A 24,793-nucleotide genomic window follows, 5' to 3' on the forward strand; every position below is an offset into this window, starting at 1 on the left:
TCAGCAAGGAGCATTGTTGTTGACCTTGCTGATGCCCAATCCTCTTGGATCGTGATGACTGAAGAGGTAGAGTAAACAGGGCAATGAAGGGAATGAATCACAGTCTGCTCAGCCCCACATGCACGGAACACATCTTGGTTATTGCAGAGTCCCCATTTTAACATGTAAGTTTTACTTCGACCAAAGCTCACGCGAAGGCGATTTAGTGATCTCCGTGTTGGTCATGACAGGCTATTTCCTGGGTGTAGCTTCTCTTTCGGTGGTATCCAACTACTTTTAGTTTTTCCTGCCACTGTTGAAACTCATCTACCTTTGACTTCATTAAGGTTGAGGCACTTGAGACGAAGCTTTATCTGCTGCGAAGGCGTCGAGGAACAGATTCACGTCGATATAGGGACTGTCTGTCATCAGTGTAGACTTTGCTCCTTTCAGATTTCACTGTTACTACCCGCCTGATAACGGGTGGAGCTAATCCGGCCAGGTTTAGTGTCAAGTATCTTGTCGCCTGGCGGCGAGTTTGGTAAAGAGCAATATCAACCTGGCTCTAGTGTCTGGACTGATACGATACAGGGGAATCATATTGTCCTTCTGGATAGCAGAAGGCTAAAGCCATGTGTGCTTCTTCCCAACTTGCGCCTTTGAGACTTAAGAGTTTTTTTTTACGATACTGATTCGTGCTGCGACCTTCGTTATGGCACTGTCACAATGTTCCTTGAATGTCAAACTTGTATTAAGAATAACCCTGAGGTAACTAGGGGCTGAGCAGTAACTGAGAGTAGTTCCCTGCTGTGAGACTTTTAAACTGTAGTTTGCATATTTTTTACAGAGATGGAAAGTGCTAACTACCGTTTTGCTTCGGGCTGTTGGCCTCGTAATAATTTCTGATGTCTTCAGGGACAGACGGAAGCTGTCTTTGAACGCTTTCAGATGTCTTATGGTGGGCAGAGGGGGCCATATCGGCAGCATAAGCAAATTAGGTGCAAGCTTTATTACGTGGTTGGTCGTTGGCGTGCACATTAAATAGTTTGGAAGCAAGAGTAAGCTTCCTTGGGGATGAACATTTTTGTTTTGCACCACTAAATTTTGATGTTTTGAAAACTAACATAGGATCTTCTGTTGTTGAGAAGCTCTGCAGTGATCTTCATAAAGCCATAATCTTTTCTTGTGACACCTCTGGTAGAAGTGTCCTAATGTCTACCGTGTCGTAGGCCTCACTCAGGTCAACAAAGGAAAACACCGGTGGCAAGACCTTTCTCTAAGCCGTCCTCGATATAGTAGGTAAGATTCAGTACCTGCCTTGTGCAAGACCGACCAGGTCCGAAGGCAGCTTGTTGTTTTATGAGCTTAACTTCTATGATTGGGGTGAGATCACCTAGAAGAATTCGTTCAAGTAGTTCGAACGGATGGAAGAACAAAGATATAGGCCGGAAATTTTTTTGGGTCGTCTGATGATTTTCCTGGCTTGATCAGAACGACATCATGAGCTTGTCTCCAGTGCTTAGAAATGTTGAACATTGCCAGTGTGTTGTTGAAAATTTGGCGGAGGCAGTCAGTACTCCTTTTGAGACAGTGATAGCATTTCTACACGTACCTTGGCTGCCCCAAATGTTTTACCATCTTTTAGAGCTCGGATACAATTAGCGATCTCTTCTGTTGTGATGGGGTGGCAGATGCTGTCAGTTTCTGATTTTATATCGCTTGTTACTTTACAAGTAGTCTTCAGGCGTTTCTTGCTGCACTTCCCAGTAAGTAGGCGTTGATGGGCGATTTCACTTGCAGTGACGTTTCTTAATCGTAAAGGTTTGTGAGGGCCATTGGATAATGTCTTTATTGTGGGCGATGCGTTCTTGCTGTTGTGAGTAACGTCGATGTCTGTCATGAGCCTACACAACTCAGTTCTGCGAGTGGGACCTATTCTCTGCACTAGCGTCTTACCCATCTTTGCATCAGAGAGGGTCCACTTTAAAACTGTGCAGTATCCGGCGTATAGTTCCACATCGTCATGGTGTGTAGCTGGTTCTGTAGTCCCTTAGGGTGCTCTGACGCGCAGGTTTAATCGGGAGATTGAAGAATGCATAGTAGCTCTTTTGATGTGTCATGATGTGTAGCTGGTTCTGCCGCCCCTTTGGATGCTCTGACAAGCAGCTTTAAGCAAGAGCTTGAAGAATGCATTGCAGTTTTTTTGGATGGGAATCTATTTCCAGCACTATGTCTTCAACAATTTCGGCAAGACATCGCACTTGTCCTTTTTAAAGTTGAATCTACAGCTGAAGTGTGCGACTTGAGGTTGTAAAACGGTTTGAATGGTGCACATAACTGATATGTCTTGTGTGAAGGGTACTGCTGCTTCTTTATTATTTGACTGATGTCACAGATGCAAAAAGGAGAGCAGGGTTGTAGATCTTCTCCCATCGACACCAATAGAATATCTTTGGTTTGTTTCGGTGATTAATGAGTTTGTGTTGCTGGTCCTCTGCCCACAACTCAACTTCAAGTTAATTGTTGTTACACGCACTATATCCCTAATCAATGTGGTAGCTGCTGAATTCGCCGATAATTACTTGATTTTCTAGTTGTGATGATTTCCTGGTGGTTGTAGAACAATATTAGTGGCAGATTGTATGTAGACAGAAGTTTCATCGTATTTGTCACGTTCTATAGTTAGGATTTTGATGTAGTCACCATCTGCTAGACAAACGGATTTTATCACTAGGCTTCGTTTGCAGACTGTTGCACTTCCACACTTCGAGTGAGGTCTTTCTATGTAACTAGTCTCACGCCATCAATTCTTGGTCGGCAGTCGTTTGTACTACGTTGTGTTTCTTGTATGCATAAATTATTACAGTCATGTTTGTGATATATGTCAGATAAATAAAAGTGATACCAATAAAACTGATTTGGTTGTTGAAAATCTCTCGATGTAATCGAGTTTAGCCTAACGGGTGGTCTTAAAAGAATATATTGTGTAAATCATTGGTTGTCATCGTGGCGAGAGGTTTGGCCAGGCCAATGGCACTGTTACCAGGGGACGCCGGGTGTTCTGCTTCGTGGTAAGAACACCGCACGTGGAGGCACCTCTCTTGTCCCCCAACTGGAGCTTCTCCATTTGCACCAGCTCTTTTACCATTCATTCCGCCCGAAACTCCACATCCCGCCATTGGAAAGTTTAGTTCCGTACCCTTCACTTCTCAATATAAAAAGCACTCGGTCTTCAGGCCACGAGTGGCCTACCGGGACCATCCGACCGCCGTGTCATCCTCCTCGGTGGAGGATGCGGATAGGAGGGGCGTGGGGTCAGCACACCGCTCTCCCGGTCGTAAGATGGTATTCTTGACCGAAGCCGCTACTATTCGGTCGAGTAGCTCCTCAATTGGCATCAGGAGGCTGAGTGCACCCCGAAAAATGGCAACAGCGCATGGCGGCCTGGATGGTCACCCATCCAAGTACCGACCACGCCCGACAGCGCTTAACTTCGGTGATCTCACGGGAACCGGTGTATCTACCGCGGCAAGGCCGTTGCCTCTCAATATAAGGAGAATTGAATTATCTACACCACAACAAACGTTCATGCATAAATAATTCCTTCAATATATCCCAGTTCACTAGACCAACACTGTCATAACACCATAATGTTATGACAGTTTGGTTCGAATCGGGAATTATTGAAGCAAATATATAGCTAATAGTTTGTTGTGGTGTAGTTAATTCAATTCTCCTGATATTTTGAAGTTGAGGGCCAAAACTAAAGTCATACAATGGCGGAATATGTAGAATTTCGTGCGGAAGAAATGGTAAAAGAGCTGCAGCAAACAGAGAAACTCCAGTTGCTTGACAAATCCAAAATCAGACAAATTACAAAAGAAAGAAAAGACTTTGAATACAAACTGAAAAGTGCCAGCTGGTGGTGAACATTTGTAACCAGCTCAATATCGTTAAGTTTATGTTTGTACATAACAGTTTTATGTTTGATATACTAATGTGTAGTGATCTTAATGGTAGTGGGATGTGCATATACAGTGTGAAACAACTGGCAACACAGATGAACATAAAGTTGTAATAATTTTATAGCATAGAATCTAATGATGACAGTATAATCCTGTGGAGACCGGTCATCATGCTTTTCATCAATCTTGGCTTATTAAGTTTCCTGCAGATATCATACACAGCAGATGCCCCCAGACCGACAATCTCGGGAATATGTAGCTAGTGTTTTATTTAACACATGATTCAGTTCCTGTGTTGTATTTAGTGCTGTGCATATTGCTTTCAGATTCGTCGAACAACTGCAGATTCTCCATTTGCTCCGGCTCCTTCTTCATTACTTCTATGCGAATGACGATATATGAGGCCATTATGTAAGATTGGTTTTTATCCCTCCACTGAAGTAAATGCAGCTAACCGTTTGTTGAGGCATAGTGTTTCAAATCTCCTGATATCTTGAAGTGAAGGTTTCCAAACAAACCTTAGACGATGTCAAAACATATCAAGTGTCACGCAGAATAAACTATAAAACACATAGTGCAAATGGAGTAGTTCCACTTGTTTGATAAAATTGAAATCAGATAGATTGTAAAGAAGAGAAAATGCTGATAACTGCTAGCTGGTTGTGAAAATGAACATATGTAAAGGCGCAACAGAGTTACACTTATGTTTGTACATAAAACTTTTATATTCGAAACGCCGTTGCGTAGTGTTCTTCTTGGTAGTGGGACTTGCAATACTTAACAGACAATATGTTGTAAAAATGTTATAGCGTAAGTTCAGATGATGATAGCATAGCTGTGTCGAAACCGATCATCCAATAAAATGCTTTGCAACGATTTTGGCGTGTAAAATTTCCTTCATTTATCACACACTGCAGATTGCCCCCCCCCCCCCCAGACTAACAATGTCAGGAATATACAACTAGTGTTTTGTCAAACACACGAGTCAGTTAATAGATTGTATTCAATGTTGCGTATATTAATTTAGAGTGTTTATGAAGATGTATGTTCTAGGAACCGATTTTTGCGATTGTGGTATGTATTTGGACGTTTATGGCAACAATTATCTCTCGGTTCATTTCCGTGTATTACGTGTTAGTCAATATTACAGGGTTATTACAAATGATTGAAGCGATTTCACAGCTCTACAATAACTTTATTATTTGAGATATTTTCACAATGCTTTGCACACACATACAAAACCTCAAAAAGTGTTTTTAGGCATTCACAAATGTTCGATATGTGCCCCTTTAGTGATTCGGCAGACATCAAGCCGATAATCAAGTTCCTCCCACACTCGGCGCAGCATGTCCCCATCAATGAGTTCGAAAGCAACGTTGATGCGAGCTCGCAGTTCTGGCACGTTTCTTGGTAGAGGAGGTTTAAACACTGAATCTTTCACATAACCCCACAGAAAGAAATCGCATGGGGTTAAGTCGGGAGAGCGTGGAGGCATGACATGAATTGCTGATCATGATCTCCACCACGACCGATCCATCGGTTTTCCAATCTCCTGTTTAAGAAATGCCGAACATCCTGATGGAAGTGCGGTGGAGCACCATCCTGTTGAAAGATGAAGTCGGCGCTGTCCGTCTCCAGTTGTGGCATGAGCCAGTTTTCCAGCATGTCCAGATACACGTGTCCTGTAACGTTTTTTTGCAGAAGAAAAAGGGGCCGTAAACTTTAAACCGTGAAATTGCACAAAACACGTTAACTTTTGGTGAATTACGAATTTGCTGCACGAATGCGTGAGGATTCTCTACCGCCCAGATTCGCACATTGTGTCTGTTCACTTCACCATTAAGAAAAAAATGTTGCTTCGTCACTGAAAACAAGTTTCGCACTGAACGCATCCTCTTCCATGAGCTGTTGCAACCGCGCTGAAAATTCAAAGCGTTTGACTTTGTCATCGGGTATCAGGGCTTGTAGCAATTGTAAACGGTAAGGCTTCTGCTTTAGCCTTTTCCGTAAGATTTTCCAAACCGTCGGCTGTGGTACGTTTAGCTCCCTGCTTGCTTTATTCGTCGACTTCCGTGGGCTACGCGTGAAACTTGCCCGCACGCGTTCAACCGTTTCTTCGCTCATTGCAGGCCGACCCGTCGATTTCCCCTTACAGAGGCATCCAGAAGCTTTAAACTGCGCATACCATTGCCGAATGGAGTTAGCAGTTGGTGGATCTTTGTTGAACTTCGTCCTGAAGTGTCGTTGCACTGTTATGACTGACTGATGTGAGTGCATTTCAAGCACAACATACGCTTTCTCGGCTCATGTCGCCAATTTGTCTCACTGCGCTCTCGAGCGCTCTGGCGGCAGAAACCTGAAGTGCGGCTTCAGCCGAACAAAACTTTATGAGTTTTTCTAAGTATGTGTAGTGTGTCGTGACCATATGTCAATGAATGGAGCTACAGTGAATTTATGAAATCACTTCAATCATTTGTAATAGCCCTGTATTTTTCGTTCTGTATAAGTAATTTAAATTCTGAATACGTTTGGTTAATGTTGGTTCCTCGTCTAATGAATAGTGCGTTTCAGGTGGTGAGTGTGAACATTAGTGTATGTATTTCGCAGTAGCAGTTGAATACTGTTAAATTAATGTGTAACTGCCTTTATTGCCGCTCTGTAACCAAGCAATTTGCGTGAATCTGGTAATCGAGGAGTGTTAATGTTGATAGGACCAGAGAGTTCAAAATTTATAAAGTAAATACACACGACGGTGTGTTCGATCACCCTACTATTGTAAAGATTATCAAATGTAAATGCAGCTAGTGTAACTATCCGCCATTTTGAGTAATGTAACAATGATGAAACTATTGAGGAGACTGTCCAGCACTGTGTATGAATGAACTGATGGCTCAAGTGTATGATTGTGATATGAGCAGCTCATTTAGATATTGGCAAGGGAACCTTCTGGCTTCTTTACCTGATAATTTATTTCAGTGGGGTCAAGGGCTAAAGGAAAAATTGATTTGGTGATGGCACATCATACCTTGTTCAGTGTAACATTTCCCAAATAAATTTTTGTCCCGATTGCAGAAGTGACGAGAGGAGTCTGCCTGAGGCTGGGCTGTGTCCTGTCATTTTGAATTCATTTCTTCATGTTGATATGTTTTTCGGAAAACTGACGAGATGGTGCTCGTGATGTTAAACTGATTTACAAGAATTGGTGAGTGCTTACGTTATCCACCCGCAGTTTCACTTCATCTTTTCCTTCTAATTTCTTGTAGATTCAAGCGCAGATAGTGCATGTTCTTTGTTACGCTAACTGCATGCTAGTTTTGTGGTTCTGGGTGAGCAGCGGGAACAAGCGGAAGCAGGAAGTTGGTCGCCATAGACCTGGTGGCCATCCTGGAGGGAAGATTTCTAGGGCAGCAGGGTTTTGTTGGCCTAGAGTCAACAACGGCTGAGTGCTGCAATAGCAGGCGCCAGGATGATGCTATTAGCAGCGTTCCTTGTCTGTACAATGGAGTAGTACCTGTAGATTCGGGGCTTTCTCAAGATATGGACAGTGCTCGTATTTCAGCTGGGCCAGATAAAATTTTTCAGAGGATAAATGTTCAGTGAGAAACAGACGCATTTTTGTAAAATACTTTGTATTCTGAAACTTCCTGGCAGATTAAAACTGTGTGCCCGACCGAGACTCGAACTCGGGACCTTTGCCCTCCGCGGGCAAGTGCTCTACTAACTGAGCTACCGAAGCACGACTCACGCCCGGTACTCACAGCTTTACTTCTGCCAGTACCTCGTCTCCTACCTTCCAAACTTTACAGAAGCTCTCCTGCGAACCTTGCAGAACTAGCACTCCTGAAAGAAAGGATATTGCGGAGACATGGCTTAGCCACAGCCTGGTCCCGAGTTCGAGTCTCGGTCGGGCACACAGTTTTAATCTGCCAGGAAGTTTCATATCAGCGCACACTCCGCTGCAGAGTGAAAATCTCATTCTGGAACATCCCCCAGGCTGTGGCTAAGCCATGTCTCCGCAATATCCTTTCTTTCAGGAGTGCTAGTTCTGCAAGGTTTGCAGGAGAGCTTCTGTAAAGTTTGGAAGGTAGGAGACGAGGTACTGCCAGAAGTAAAGCAGTGAGTACCGGGCGTGAGTCGTGCTTCGTTAGCTCACTTCGTAGAGCACTTGCCCGCGAAAGGCAAAGGTCCCGAGTTCGAGTCTCGGTCGGGCACACAGTTTTAATCTGCCAGGAAGTTTCATATCAGCGCACACTCCGCTGCAGAGTGAAAATCTCATTCTACTTTGTATTCTGTTTTTTGGGAGCAGAAAGTGCCAGTTGGATTGAGCATAGGAAATACTTGGACGCATGTTTTTTGATGTGTGGGAATGTTGCCCATCGATTCATTCAGAAAACGTCTGTAGGTAGGAGATGTAACTTTGTCGTTAAACATTCCATTAGACATAAGTTTGAGAGCTATCCCTCCGATTGATAGTGGAAGGTGCAGAACTCTGGAGTGGAGAAGCTGAGGAGTCTCGGAGGATAAGGTGAAAAGCACTCTTGGCGTGTAATTGTCTCAGGTCTTGAGTTTCTTTAAGCACTTTTCGTGCTCGCTCCGGAACTAGAAAATTTCAAACAGGTGACGTTTGTAGATGTGAAGGACATCCGAGATGAGGAAAATCTGACCATCCAACAATTGATGTCTGAGGATCATCCAGTTGCGAGAGTGCACGTCTTGCACCTTTATTTTTCAGCAGTCAGTTGGTAAGATGTGTCTGCGGCACGGGGTTAAACTTAGGTGCGATCAGACCATCGATTTTATTCAATTTGTAACCATCGTTTCTTACATGTAAATGTTCGTGTGGGTCACCAATGAATTGCTGGGTAAAGTGTGGTGCCTGGGATTATGGATAACATCGTGGTCAGATTCGTGCAATCACTCACACAACCAGCTACTAATGATAAATTCTGTGGTTATCTTTCATATCCAATATGGTATTATTAACTTGCGCGACTATTACCAGAATGGTTTCGTGGCCCTTGTACTGTGCTAATTATATGTATGAACGTTTGTTTATGGTATGCTCTCTTTATTGCATCAGATTTTGTGACATCAAATAACTGTACCTTGTTGACATCATGTGAACGCATACAGAGAAAATAAATGTTGTAATTCCACTGGCCCTTGAATTTAATGTAAGTATATAGAAATTATATCTCATTTCATGCTACATACTGTAAAAGTAGAGGTACCGAGGCTGTAACCCGTTTACCTGGGCCTGGTTTCTTATTACTTAAACAATTAATTGTCATTAAAAAACTAGCATTTCCGCTGTGTAACAATTTTAAGAAATAATTGGGTTCATGCGAGTTATGTCTCACGTAGACCCAGCTAGAGTTAACTCTTCTATCGAACTTCAATTTGGAGCCTTGTGGTGATCTTGCAAGTGTCCCTTTGTCCACAGCAGGCTGTGATCTCAGCTACTTTGGTTTCATGACACGTTGTATTTGGCAGTCGGTGTAACCGTTTGTATGGAATACTGCCTGCAGGTTCTGCAATTTCGCTGTTTGACCGTCTTCGTCCGAGAATTCGCGTGCCCTGTGCACTAGTGTGCTTAGAACATTTTCTTGTTGCGAAGATGCATGACAGCTGCAAGTGCAAATGCCAGTTTATGGTATACGCTTTCTCCTAGCGTGTTATCTGTACTTCATTTGACGATCACATACAGAAGTGAAAGTTCACTATTTCTTCTGTCTCCATCAGGAATTTGATGTTAGGTGCAGCGAATTCAGGCTTTGTAGGAAGTCTTGTAAATGATGTCACCCGTGTGGCCAGATTACGAATGTATCATGTACATATTAAAAAAGCTCAAGGGCTTCTTTCTTGAATGCCTCCGTAAATATTTTGGCCACCACTGATGATAGGGGGCAGCTCATCGCCACTTCGTCTGTTCCTAGTACTTTCCTTCAAATAAAAAGTAGGTTAACATAAGCACAAGTACAAACAGTTACGTTAAAGCACACCGTTAGCTCTTCTTGGCCCAGTCGAAATTTCTGAAGCTGCTGGATGAAATGTGCCTTATTCCACACTGGTACTGGCAAAGGGGATGAATATCTTTGTTAGGTATGCCTGTATTACTAACAATTGGGCAGAGTGCCTTTCCTTCCTTGTGGACTTAAAGACTACCTTAAGGTCTAGGCGAACACAGCATCTGCTGTAAACCGACGTATACAGATTTGTACTTGGATGCCGCCAGGTGTCATGCACCATCACAACGAGTAGGTGCCCTAAGCACACTAGTGCGCAGAGCACACGAAATCTTGGACCCAGACAGTCTAACAGCCGAATTGCAGCATCTACAGGCAGTGTCTATGCGAACGGTTACAGCAACTGCCAGAGACAACGTGCCATCAGACCAAAGAAGCATTGACTACAGCCTACTGAAGGTGAAGATGAACTTGTTGCGTCGGCAATTTTTTCATACGCCTGGAACACCTCAGCAAAATCGGAAGGATGCACCAGAAACATAACGTCACGTGTCTGTTCCGCCAACGAGCAGAGACGAAAGCCTTATTGGGATCAGTCAAGCATGACCTAGACTTCGGAAACTAGGAGTCTATTGCAACCGCTGCCAGGGCAGGGAAATTTACGAGGGTCACTCCATAAGAAATGCACAGTATTTCTGTAAAAATACAGTTTTCATTCTGCATGTGTGAAAGTTTTACTGTGTGTAGATACATCCTTCCCGCTATTTTCAAACTTAGTTCAACCTGTTCCCGTGAGTGGCGCCGTCACAGCATGTGTTCAAGATGGCTGCTACACTTGACGTTCGTCAGAAGCAACGTGCTGTTATAGAATTACTGAGCTGTGAAAACGAGACAGTGGGAAACATCCACAAGAGGTTGAAAGAGGTGTGTGGAGATGCTGCTGTCGATCGCAGTACAGTTAGTCGGTGGGCAAGCAGGTTACGTGATGAAAGCGGGCACGGCAATATTGAGGATTGTCCTCGCAGTGGCAGGCCTCCTACTGCACACAGTCCAATGTGCAGAGAGTTAACGAATTTGTGACTACTGTCAGACGCATCACAATGAACGAATTGTCATTCTACGTTGGGATAGGGGAAGGAAGTGTTTGCAGAATACTGTAAGTGTTGGCGTTAAATAGGTTTGTGCCAGGTGGGTTCCCAGGATGTTGACAGTGGCTCACAAAGAAACAAGAAAAACGGTATGCAGCGAACTTTTGGAACAGTACGAGAATGGTGGAGATGAATTTCTTGGAAGAATTGTGACAGGTGATGAAATATGGCTCCAGAGACGAAGAGGCAATCAATGGAGTGGCATCATGCAAATTCACCGAGGAAAAAAAAGAAATTCAAAACCACACCTTCTGCTACGGTGTTTTTCGATTCCGAAGGAATCTTGCTTTTGGACATCATGCCAAGTGGAACCACCATAAATTCTGATACACATGTGACGACACAGAAGAAACTGCAAGCTCGACTGAGTCGTGTTCGACCACATCGGTAAAAGCAGGATGTTTTGCTGTTGCACGACAATGCACCGCCACATGTCAGTCAGAAACCATGGAAGCGATCACATAACTCGGGTGGACAACACTGAGACACCAGCCTTACAGTCCTGACCTAGCTCCATGTGACTATCATCTCATTGGGAAACAAAGATTCTCTTCGTGGAACAAGGTTTGAAAATGGTCTCCCCTGTGCATGCTGCCAAACAGTGGCTCCAACAGGTTGGTCCAGAATTTTACCGTGCGGGTATACAGGCACTGGTTCCAAGATGGCGGAAGGCAGCTGAGAGGGATGGAAATTATGTGGAGAAATGAAAATATCTTTCCTAAAGGATGTATCTACACACTGTAAAACTTTCAAACATGTAGAACAAAAGATGGATATTTTTTTAAAAAAATAGTGTGCATTTCTGTTGCAGTGACCCTCGTATGTAGGTCAGGCTATCTGGCAGTGCAGGCGAGCATAAACGACACACAGAAAACGAACAGCCGACGACGCCCGCTCCGGCAGAGAACTGCATCTCCCACGGGCGTGTCAGGCGTTAGGATCACACCAAGTTGTTGCAACAGTTCGACACTTTCTGGGACTGCATTCTAATAAATGCCGTAGAAATGCAGCTTCAAAAGGAACTAGTAAATAAAGACAACGGTTTTCAACTAAGCAATGTCTGGAACCCAACATTGAGTGTACTCAAAACACAACGGTAATTTACGTGGAAATCCGCTCCCGTCGTCGCAGCTGAAGAGGACAGGGGCCTATTGTCACCGCGCTGGCAGAGATACGCGTCGAGCGATGGCAGCAGCGGGGCTGGGGCCAGCGGATCGAATCCCAGGGACTGCTTTCCCCACAACTGCCCTTCACATTAAGCTTAAGCTGCATGGCAACGATTTTAATGGGACTCAATTTCATCGAATGGGCCGTGAATAATTTCACTCCGGATGCCTTACGAAGTGCTATGCTCTCTGATGAATCCTTGCTGGCAAATTTTGGAGCAGTGAAGCGTCATAATACGTATTACTGGATAACAGAGAATCCTAGGCTGGTGCATCATGTCGATCATCAAAGGAGGTGGTCCATTAAGATACGGTGTGGAATCATTGGACATGAAATTATCAGGTCGCACCATTTCCCACGTCCTCTAACATGTAAGTCGTATCGACCTTTAACGTCAATAATTTTGGAGCCGTCATTGAAACTGTCAGTCTAGACACGAAAGGCCGTAGTTGCATGCACCATGACGGGCACTCGATCCATTTAGGGCATGGTGTTGCGCGGGAAATACAACCGGTTTTCTGGAAGACGGTAAGGACGTTGTAGACCTCAGGAATAGACCGCACGGTCCCTCGGTTTACCACCAGCAGATTTCTTTTTGTGGGGATATCTAAAGAAATGTCTTTATATAACCTGTAACGCCGCCACTATTTTTGGGCGTTACCACAGAAACTAGCACGTCAGCCTCAGCAGTGAAAGGGAGTCGGAAGACGCTTCCGTGCCAGCATGTAGACTTGCTGTTGGTGGGGAGGCTTGCGTGCCTCAACGATACAAATAGCCGTACAGTAGGTGCAAACCACAACGGAGGGGTATCTGTTGAGATGCCAGACAAACGTGTGGTTCCTGAAGAGGGGCAGCAGCCTTTTCAGTAGTTGCAAGGGCAACAGTCTGGATGATTGACTGACCTGGCCTTGTAACAATAACCAAAACGGCCTAGCTGTGCTGGTACTGCGAACGGCTGAAAGCAAGGGGAAACTACAGCCGTAATTTTTCCCGAGGGCATGCAGCTTTACTGTATGATTAAATGATGATGGCGTCCTCTTGGGTAAAATATTCCGGAGGTAAAATAGTCACCCATTCAGATCTCCGGGCGGGGACTACTCAGGAGGACGTCGTTATCAGGAGAAAGAAAACTGGCGTTCTACGGATCGGAGCGTCGAATGTCAGATCCCTTAATCGGGCAGGTAGGTTAGAAAATTTAAAAAGGGAAATGGATAGGTTAAAGTTAGATATAGTGGGAATTAGTGACGTTCGGTGGCAGGAGGAACAAGACTTTTGGTCAGGTGAATACAGGGTTATAAATACAAAATCAAATAGGGGTAATGGAGGAGTAGGTTTAATAATGAATAAAAATATAGGAGTGCGGGTAAGCTACTACAAACAGCATGGTGAACGCGTTATTGTGGCCAAGATAGACGCGAAGCCCACGCCTACCACAGTAGTACAAGTTTATATGCCAACTAGCTCTGCAGATGATGAAGAAATTGATGAAATGTATGATGAGATAAAAGAAATTATTCAGATAGTGAAGGGAGACGAAAATTTATTAGTCATGGGTGACTGGAATTCGGTAGTAGGAAAAGGGAGAGAAGGAAACGTAGTAGCTGAATATGGATTGTGGCTAAGAAATGCAAGAGGAAGCCGCCTGGTAGAATTTTGCACAGAGCATAACTTAATCATAGCTAACACTTGGTTCAAGAATCATGAAAGTAGGTTGTGTACATGGAAGAACCCTGGAGATACTAGAAGGTTTCAGATAGATTATATAATGGTAAGACAGAGATTTAGGAACCAGGTTTTAAATTGTAAGACATTTCCAGGGGCAGATGTGGACTCTGACCACAATCTATTGGTTATGAACTGTAGATTAAAACTGAAGAAACTGCAAAAAGGTGGGAATTTAGGGAGATGGGACCTTGATAAACTGAAAGAACCAGAGGTTGTACAGAGATTCAGGGAGAGCATAAGGGAACAACTGACGGGAATGGGGGAAAGAAGTACAGTAGAAGAAGAATGGGTAGCTCTGAGGGATGAAGTAGTGAAGGCAGCAGAGGATCAAGTAGGTAAAAAGACGAGGCTAGTAGAAATCCTTGGGTAACAGAAGAGATACTGAATTTAATTGATGAAAGGAGAAAATACAAAAATGCAGTAAGTGAAGCAGGCAAAAAGGAATACAAAAGTCTCAAAAACGAGATAGACAGGAAGCGCAAAATGGATAAGCAGGGATGGCTAGAGGACAAATGTAAGGATGTAGAGGCTTATCTCACGAGGGGTGAGATAGATACTGCCTACAGGAAAATTAAAGAGACCTTTGGGGAAAAGAGAACCACTTGCATCAATATCAGGAGCTCAGACGGAAACCCAGTTCTAAGCAAAGAAGGGAAAGCAAAAAGGTGGAAGGAGTATATAGAGGGTCCATACAGGGGTGATGTTCTTGAGGACAATATTATGGAATTGGAAGAGGAGGTAGATGAAGATGAAATGGGAGATATGATACTGCGCGAAGGGTTTGACAGAGCACTGAAAGACCTAAGTCGAAACAAGGCCCCAGGAGTAGACAACATTCCATTAGAACTACTGACAGCCTTGGGAGAGCCAGTCCTGACAAAACATCTGGTGAGCAAGATGTACGAGACAGGCGAAATTACCTCAGAGTTCAAGAAGAATATAATAATTCCAATCCCAAAGAAAGCAGGCGTTGACAGATGTGAAAATTACTGAACTATCAGTTTAATAAGTCACAGCTGCAAAATACTAACGCGAATTCTTTACAGACGAATGGGAAAACTGGTAGAAGCCGACCTCGGGGAAGATCAGTTTGGATTCCGTAGAAATGTTGGAACACGTGAGGCAATACTGGTCCTACGACTTATCTTAGAAGAAAGATTAAGAAAAGGCAAACCTACGTTTCTAGCATTTGTAGACTTAGAGAAAGCTTTTGACAATGTTGACTGGAATACTCTCTTTCAAATTCTGAAGGTGGCAGGGGTAAAATTCAGGAAGGGAAAGGCTATTTACAATTTGTACGGAAAGCAGATGGCAGTTACAAGAGTTGAGGGACATGAAAGGGAAGTAGTGGTTGGGAAGGTAGTGAGGCAGGGTTGTAGCCTCTCCACGATGCTATTCAATCTGTATACTGAGCAAGCAGTAAAGGAAACAAAAGAAAAGTTCGGAGTAGGTATTAAAATCCATGGAGAAGTAATAAAAACTTTGAGGTTCGCCGATGACATTTTAATTCTGTCAGAGACAGCAAAGGACTTGGAAGAGCAGTTGAACGGAATTGACATTATCTTGAAAGATGAACATCAACAAAAGCAAAACAAGGATAATGGAATGTAGTCGAATTAAGCCGGAATTAGATTAGGAAATGAGACACTTAAAGTAGTAAAGGAGTTTTGCTATTTGGGGAGTAAAATAACTGATGATGGTCGAAGTAGAGAGGATATAAAATGTAGATTGGCAATGGCAAGGAAAGCGTTTCTGAAGAAGAGAAATTTGTTAACATCGAGTATAGATTTAAGTGCCAGGAAGTCGTTTCTGAAAGTATTTGTATGGAAGTGAAACGTGTACGATAAATAGTTTAGATAAGAAGAGAATAGAAGCTTTCGAAATGTGGTGCTACAGAAGAATGCTGAAGATTAGATGGGTAGATCACATAACTAGTGATGAGGTATTGAATAGGATTGGGGAGAAGAGAAGTTTATGGTACAACTTGACTAGAAGAAGGGATCAATTGGTAGGACATGTTCTGAGGCATCAAGGGCTCACCAATTTAGTACTGGAGGGCAGCGTGGAGGGTAAAAATCGTAGAGGGAGACCAAGAGATGAATACACTAAGCAAATTCAGAAGGATGTAGGCTGCAGTAGGTACTGGGAGATGAAGAAGCTTGCACAGGATAGAGTAGCATGGAGACCTGCATCAAACCAGTCTCAGGACTGAAGAACACAACAACAACAACAACGACAACTGCTTTAGAGGAGTATTCGTTGATTCAGTGTTTAAAGCAGACGCTCAGGCAGAGTGGTTAAGTTACGAAAGAAGTGTTATGCCAGGGTTACAGTTAAATGTCTTCCTAATAATTGGCTTTTGCTTTGCTGTTTTGTTGTGTTTAGTGAACAGTGTTTTCACGGCGCCAGAATCTGATAATTGGAGGAGATGTGTGCATAGTTTGCGCCATTTGGAACGAACACTGACGTTGAGCATGGAATATGGCTCGGTATGTGGTGCAAGCTGTTCGAGATTCTGAAAAAAGTAGGGGTAAGCTATAGGGAGAGACGGGTCATATACAGTATGTACAACAACCACGAGGGAATAATAAGAGTGGACGATCAAGAACGAAGTGCTCGTATTAAGAAGGGTGTAAGACAAGGCTGTAGGCTTTCGCCCCTACTCTTCAATCTGTACATCGAGGAAGCAATGATGGAAATAAAAGAAAGGTTCAGGAGTGGAATTAAAATACAAGGTGAAGGGATATCAATGATACGATTCGCTGATGACATTGCTATCCTGAGTGAAAGTGAAGAAGAATTAAATGATCTGCTGAACGGAATGAACAGTCTAATGAGTACACAGTATGGTTTGAGAGTAAATCGGAGAAAGACGAAGGTAATGAGAAGTAGTAGAAATGAGAACAGCGAGAAACTTAACATCAGGATTGATGGTCACGAAGTCAATGAAGTTAAGGAATTCTGCTACCTAGGCAGTAAAATAACCAATGACGGACGGAGCAAGAAGGACATCAAAAGCAGACTCGCTATGGCAAAAAAGGCATGTCTGGCCAAGAGAGGTCTAGTCTACTAATATCAAATACCGGCCTTAATTTGAGGAAGAAATTTCTGAGGATGTACGTCTGGAGTACAGCATTGTATGGTAGTGACACATGGACTGTGGGAAAACCGGAACAGAAGAGAATCGAAGCATTTGAGATGTGGTGCTATAGACGAATGTTGAAAATTAGGTGGACTGATAAGGTAACGAATGATGAGGTTCTACGCAGAATCGGAGAGGAAAGGAATATGTGGAAAACACTGACAAGGAGAAGGGACAGGATGATAGGACATCTGCTAAGACATGAGGGAATGACTTCCATGGTACTAGAGGGAGCTGTAGAGGGCAAAAACTGTAGAGGAAGACAGAGATTGGAATACGTCAAGCAAATAATTGAGGACGTAGGTTGCAAGTGCTACTCTGAGATGAAGAGGTTAGCACAGGAAAGGAATTCGTGGCGGGCCGCATCAAACCAGTCAGTAGACTGATGACAAAAAAAAAAAAAAATGTAAGCATGTGAGGTAGTGGAAAGTGTTGAGGTAGTGTATTTGTCAGTTGTGTTTGTGCAGCTGACAAAGGGTAATCATGTCATGGACAGCACCGCCGGGACCAAGGTTTTCAATATAATAACGGGCTACCAGAGAGGAGGTGTTGGTAATTGCAACACGAGATGCAGAGACGATTCAAGCGGACAAAATAAAATTGTCTAAGAGATTTGGAGCAGATTCTATGAAGAAGGAAGAGCGGAGCTGAGATTTTTGCAATAGAGTAACTGCAGAATATGCAGAGGAGAGGTAGAAAGGATTTGACGACTGGTAGATTGAAAACGGAAGCAAGCTTGTTTGGATGCTGTGGGATGATCATTGAAAACAGTATTCAGAAGATAGATAAGAGCAATGTTAGGGAGATAAACATAACCGTGTAAGGGCTGAAGAAAATGGCCAGGGGTAGCAAATCAGTAGTGGAGTGGCATACCACACAAATGACAAGCTTGGAGCAGGAGGTGATGAATAACATCCGTGCACTACAAAAAATTACGATGGAGATGATGGAGTGTGAAAAGTCATCAGTCGACGCCATCAACCTGGTTCTAAGAATTTTACAGACTCGAATAGAAATGTTAGATACGAGGGCTACAATTGAAAGACTATTATAGTCGTTGGCCGACAGCCTCTGGGACTTACGAATGGGTATAGCAGATCTGCAGGAAGCCATTCACCCTGTCATGTATGGACAGCTTAGTTCAGCATTGTTACTACCAGAACAATACTAGGGTGTGTTGCAGAAAGTGAGTTGGAACTTATTGCAGAGCTCCTCAGGTAAAATTTACCCCTGTATCATCACATAGCAACGGTGGAAGTTAGGACAGATCAAGCACAGCCATACGTGTAGTTTTGGTTCCCGGTTATAAGAGGACAAACACGGTTCAGGTGTTTCACCATTAATGCTTACCCATTACAGTGAGAGACGGGAAAATTTGTGTGGATCAGGACGGGAGGCATCTTCCTAATATCGTTGGACAGGTATAAGCATACTGTAATGCACTCCGTCTTCAGGCCACGAGTGGCCTACCGGGACCATCCGACCGCCGTGTCATCCTCAGTGGAGGATGCGGATAGGAGGGGCGAGGGGTCAGCACACCGCTCTCCCGGTCGATATGATGGTATTCTTGACCGAAGCCGCTACTATTCTGTCGAGTAGCTCCTCAATTGGCATTACGAGGCTGAGTGCACCCCGAAAAATGGTATCAGCGCATGGCGGCCTGGATGGTCACCCATTCAAGTGCCGACCACGCCCGACAGCGCTTAACTTCGGTGATCTCACGGGAATCGGCGTATCCACTGCGGCAAGGCCGTTGCCCATACGGTAATGACATTGCAGAAACTTCAGCACTGTCAGAAAGATAGTGTTACAGTCTGCTCGACTCCAGTAATCCTGACTAGCACAGGCACATGTGAAGTTCAGTTGTACCTAGTCAAAAGAGATGGACAGATTCGTCCGCGTGACATTTGGGAGCCACAACCCTATTTCCAGCAAGTGGGAAGACAACCGATTTACAACACAGTAGCGATATGCTACGAATGGGGTAGGCTTACGGTAGATTTACACGGTAATGGATTGTTTGGGTTGTTAATTAACGGAACAACGTGCTACATAAAGCGACCGACTTCCCATCTCTGACCTGATAGTACAAGGACTACCAGCTTGAACGTAAGTCACAGCTATACTGGCCAGAAAAATCGTTGCAAGTGTTCCCAGCACAGATTTGACCTATCTCAATAATACGTTGAAACCTGAACCAATCCTCTCCCTGAACAAGCTAACCGAGACCTAAGAAGGGTATATCTCGACAGAACAGGCACTACCGCATCTGCAGAAGTATCGGGAAGTATTGTGACATTGAGTGTCACAGCTTCTGGCATCCTAATAGATGTGACTCTGTTTCGTGCAGCCTTCATTTAGCTGCGATGGAGAGACGACCGACCAAATGAACCCCTGGAAGTACAGATCCCAAAAGACTGCATCATTAACCGTGTATGTGTGACAGAAAATGTAAATGGACAGAATTAATATTGTTGTGTGCATGAAACTTGTACAATGAGTCGTATTGAGAAATGTACACTGCGGTGACGAAAGTGAAGGAATACCTCCTTATTTCGTGTCGGACATCCTCTTGACCAGCGTAGTGCAGCAACTGGACATGACATGGACTCAACAAGTCGATGGGAGTCTCATGCAGAAATATTAAGCTGCCTCTAAAGCTACCCATAAGTGCGAAAATGTTGCCAATACAGGATTTTGTGCCCGTCAATTGTGTCCCATAAAAGTTTAGTGGGACTCACGTTGGGCGACGTGGGTGGCCAAATCATTCACCCGAATTATCCAAAACGTTCGTCAAACCAATCGTGAATAACTGTGGCCCAGTGGCATGACGCATTGTCATCCATTAGAATTCCATCGTTTTTTGGAAACATGAAGTCTGGACCACCACCTCTGAAGGTCTCGCTGTATGCCTGTAAATTGTCTCAAAGTAGCTAAAAATAACCATTTCCAATCAATGATCTGTTCATTTGCACCAGAGAATCCAGTCCATTCCATGTAAACGCAAACCACCCCATTATCGAGCCACCCGCAGCTCGCACAGTGCCTTATTGACAACTGGGATCCATGGCCTCGTGGGGTCTACGTCATACTCGTAACCTGCCATCAGTTCTTACCAACTGGAATCGGGACTCTCATGACCAGGACACGGTTTCGCAGTCGTCTAGGGTTCAACCGATATAGTCACAAGCCCAGGAGAGGAACTGCACGCGATGTCGTGCTGTAAGCAAAGGCATTCGCGTCGGTCGTCTGCTGCCGTAGCCCATTAACGCCAAATTTCGTCGCATCGTCGTAACAGATACCTTCTTCGTACGTCCCACTTGGATTTCTATTATTATTTCACTCAGTGTTGCTTGTCTGTTGGCAATGACAACTCTGTCCGTACCATTAGCTGCGAGGTCAGCATGTTTGGCTGTCACACAGTGGGCCTGGGATCGACTCCCGGCCGGCTTGGAGGTTTTATCCCCTCGGGGTGCGTTTGTTGTGTTTTCCTCTTCATCCTTTCATCATCATTGACACGAAAGTCGTGCAGTGTGTCGTCAAATGAAAAGACTTGCAACTCGGCGGTGGAACTTTCCCCGGTGAGGACTGCTGGTCATCAGAGACACACAATGATTTCATTTCTTATTTCACTGACAACTCTATGCGAACGCCGCTGCTCTCGGTCGTTAAGTGAAGGCCGTCGGCCACTGCGTTGTCCATGATCAGAGGTAATGCCTGAAATCTGGTATTCTCGGCACACTCTTGACACTGTAATTCCCTAATGATTTCCGAAATGAAATGTCCCAATGCTTCTAGCTCCAACTACCATTCCGTGTTCAAAGTCCGTTAATTTCCGTCGTGCGGCCATAATCACGTCGGAAACCTTTTCACATGAATCACCTGAGCACAAATGACAATTCCGCCTATGCACTGTCGTTCTATACCTTGTGTACGCAATACTACCATCTTCTGGACATGTACAGTACATATCGCAGTCCTATGGCTTTTGTCATCTCAGTGTATACACTAGTATTTAGGATGACGGTGAACACTTCTGCATTGAGTATAGGGCCCCACGTCAAGCCACACGAGATCAGAGGCCATGGTGCCATGGCAGAATAAGGAAGGAGTAGTGTGTAGTTATAAGTTGTGTTATAAACATTTAGTAGAAAATGGGAAATACTAGTTATTAAGGTAAGCCTAGGATAATTGTAGAGTGCGTATGACTGTGGAGCCTAAGAGCTAAATCAGTAGAGTAAATTCACAGCATCTGAACCTCACGGTTTAATCCACCTAGTGCTTAGGCGAAATATTGCAAAATATCGTACATTAAGTCAACGTATGCCGAGTTCCGTTGCACACCGGTCTAAAAAGAGACCTGGGGACCAAGGTCTTTCGGAGCGGGGATGGCATCGCTAAGGAAATAAGCAGTTCTACCGCAGCAGTGGAAGGCAGTCGGAGGATGCTCATGTGCTGGAATGTCGAATGCATCATCGGGGTCATTTTAGACAGCACGAGGCAGACTAGGGCACGAATCTCAATACTGCAACCGCGGCGTTAGAATGGGACTCTTACAGCGCGAGGCAAGCCCTTACCACACGCCCAGGACAAGGATTTGTTATACTGGGAACAGCTGGAAGCAGCGCGTTGGCACAACACGTAGGCCGGGGCGTTAGCAGTCCAGCATCACCAAGAGAGACTGGAGGGCCACGCAAGACGACTAGGGGGACGGCCCGCAGCCACTAGAAGTTCGGGCCTCTACTGGCGCACCGTCTGCTAGTGGCAAGTCGTCATCCTCGAACGAAGGTACTAGTCTGCCTCCAGCATCTGGGCCAGTTAAAGTAGCTGCCTGGCCCTTCCCTGGAGGGAAGCAGCTGGGGAGCTGGACGGTGCCGCTACTCAACCTTCCGTGCAGGTGCAGGCGTCACTCGCTGGGGCGAGTTTCATCGGAGAATGGCATCCGCTGCACGAAACTCGGCAGTCTTCAACAACACTGGCTCCGACTGCGGGCATCCGTGCCCAATAACGAGGCCACACGCCGCAGCGTAAAGCCACTGGAGTCAGCACTGCAGGGCGCTTACGTCACAGCGCGGTAAACGTCAGTTCTCCGCCGCCTCCCGATGTGCTCGAGAATGTGGGTCACCGCCTCCACCGAGACGCTACCAGGGCACACAAATGAGTGCTAATGAAATGTTTTAACGTTTTGATGTTATCTGCCTGAGCTATCTAAGGCCTATTTCCACCAACTCTACTCACTGCCACGACCCAGCCCCACATAGAAGTGGTCCTACACCCTAGACCACTTTACACCTCCGAACGCACAATCGCAGAGAACTTCAAACAGCACACCGAGGAAGCTTGTCGTTCCGTGGCACCGACAGCTATACATCTCGTCTGCAACTTGTTTAGAAGCCACATTGAGCTGTGTATTCACGAAAATGGGCAAACCTTTGAATCTCTCACTTATTCAACCTTTCTCTAGCTAAAATTGGTGGAAACTTGATTTGAACTGGTTCACATACACTTGGTTTAAATGTATCAGCTACACGATGAAACAAATAGTGTACTATTTAAAAAACCATAGCTCGTTACTGTAACTCTAAATAAAATAAAATATGCTATATAAACAATATAAGGAGTAACGTTTCTTACATTTATCGAACTAAATAAACACACGAAAAATGTTTTGCATCACCTGGGTTTCGAGAGTTCCGGAACCTGTACAGAAAACTGGAATAGAGATCAACATAAACATAATTTCCGTCCTTTTTATTGCTCAAGAAAACCAAACATTGCATGTTGTACCACCATACAGCGAGACCTTCAGAGGTGGTGGTCCAGACTGCTGTACACACCGGTACCTCTGATACCCAGTACCACGTCCTCTTACATTGATGCATGTCTGTATTCGTCGTGGCATACAATCCATAAGTTCATCAAGGTACTGTTGGTCCAGATTGTCCCACTCCTCAACGGCGATTCGGCGTAGATCCCTCAGAAGGGTTGGTGGGTCACGCCGTCCATAAACAGCCCTTTTCAAAGTCTATTCCAGGCATGTTCGATAAGGTTCATATCTGGAGAGCACGCTGGCCGCTCTAATCGGGCGATGTCGTTATCCTGAAGGAAGTAATTCACAAGATGTGCACGGTGGGGGCTCGAATTATCGTCCATGAAGACAAATTCCTCGCCAATATGCTGCCGGGATGGTTGCACTATCGGTCGGCCGATGGCATTCACGTATCGTACAACCGTTACGGCGCCTTCCATGACCACCAGCGCCGTACGTTGGTCCCACATAATGCCAGCTCAAAACAGCAGGGAACCTCCACCTTGCTACACTCACTGGAGTGTGTCTAAGGTGTTCAGCCTGACCGGGTTGCCTCCAAACACGTCTCCAACGATTGTCTGGTTGAAGGCATATGCGACACTCATCGGTGAAGAGAACGTGATGCCCATCCTGAGCCGTCCATTCGGCATGTTGTTGGGCCCCTTCTGTACCGCGCTGCATGGTATGGTTGCAAAGATGGACCTCGCCTTGGACGTCGGGAGTGAAGTTGCGAATCACGTAGCCTGTTGCCCACAGTTTGAGTGGTAACACGACGTCCTGTGCCGGCACGAAAAGCATTATTCAACATTGTGGCGTTGCTGTCAGGGTTCCTCCGAGCTATAATCCGTAGGTAGCGGTCATCCACTGCAGTAGTAGCCCTTGGGTGGTCTGAGCGATGCATGTCATCGACAGTCTCTCTGTATCTCCTCCATGTCCAAACAACATCGCTTTGGTTCACTCCGAGACGTCTGGACACTTCCCTTGTTGAGAACCCTTCTTGGCACGAAGTAACAATGCGGACGCGATCGAACCGCGGTATTGATTAGATTAGATTTGATTTACTTTCATTCCAATTGATCCGTAGTGAGGAGGTACTCCAGGATGTAGAACATGTCAGAAAAACAACAATACATGACAAGTATTTACAACTCAAACAAATAAGCTAATGTACCATTCTACAGGTCCCAAGTGGCATGGTCACCATTTTTTAATGAACGCTAAATGAAAGAAACATTTTACAAATAGTAATGCACTGAATTTAAAATAAAAAAGGTTTTTTTTATTTATAAGGTAATAAATGTAATACAACTACTAAATACTTATTTACAATGAACACATTACTGCAATGAAATTGTGCAGAAGTTATATTGTACTTTATATATATATATATATATATATATATATATATATATATATATATATATATAAAGTACAATATAACTTTTGCACAATATATATATACACAAATCAGTTGGTTTTACCGAGAAATTCATCAATGGAGTGGAAGGAGTTGGCCACCAATAAATCCTTTAGGCTTCTCTTAAACTGAATTTCATTGGTTGTTAAGCTTTTTATGGCTGCTGGCAAGTTATTGAAAATGTGTGTTCCTGAATAATGCACACCTTTTTGTACAAGAGTAAGTGACTTTAAATCCTTGTGAAGATTATTCTTATTTCTAATATTGATTCCGTGAATAGAGCTGTTGGTTTGAAAAAGTGATATATTTTTAATGACAAATTTCATTAAGGAATAAATATATTGGGAAGCAGTAGTTAGTATCCCTAGTTTCCTAAACAGGCTTCTGCAAGATGTTCTTGTGTTCACACCATATATAACTCTTACTGCACGTTTTTGTGCCCGGAAATTTTTAGCTTGTCTTGATGAATTGCCCC

The 24,793-nt window shown here is 44.3% G+C and overlaps 1 protein-coding gene and 1 pseudogene across 1 annotated transcript in view; both read right to left on the reverse strand.

Annotated features, from left to right (window-relative positions):
- Nucleotides 1-24,793, reverse strand: part of LOC126184960 (glutamate [NMDA] receptor subunit 1) — a 513,057-nt gene that overhangs the window by 194,511 nt on the left and 293,753 nt on the right. The gene's annotated exons all lie outside the window — the stretch shown is intronic.
- Nucleotides 3,404-3,521, reverse strand: LOC126185788 (5S ribosomal RNA; annotated as a pseudogene).

This window comes from Schistocerca cancellata, chromosome 4, assembly GCF_023864275.1.
Source record: "Schistocerca cancellata isolate TAMUIC-IGC-003103 chromosome 4, iqSchCanc2.1, whole genome shotgun sequence".
Lineage (NCBI taxonomy): Eukaryota > Metazoa > Arthropoda > Insecta > Orthoptera > Acrididae > Schistocerca > Schistocerca cancellata.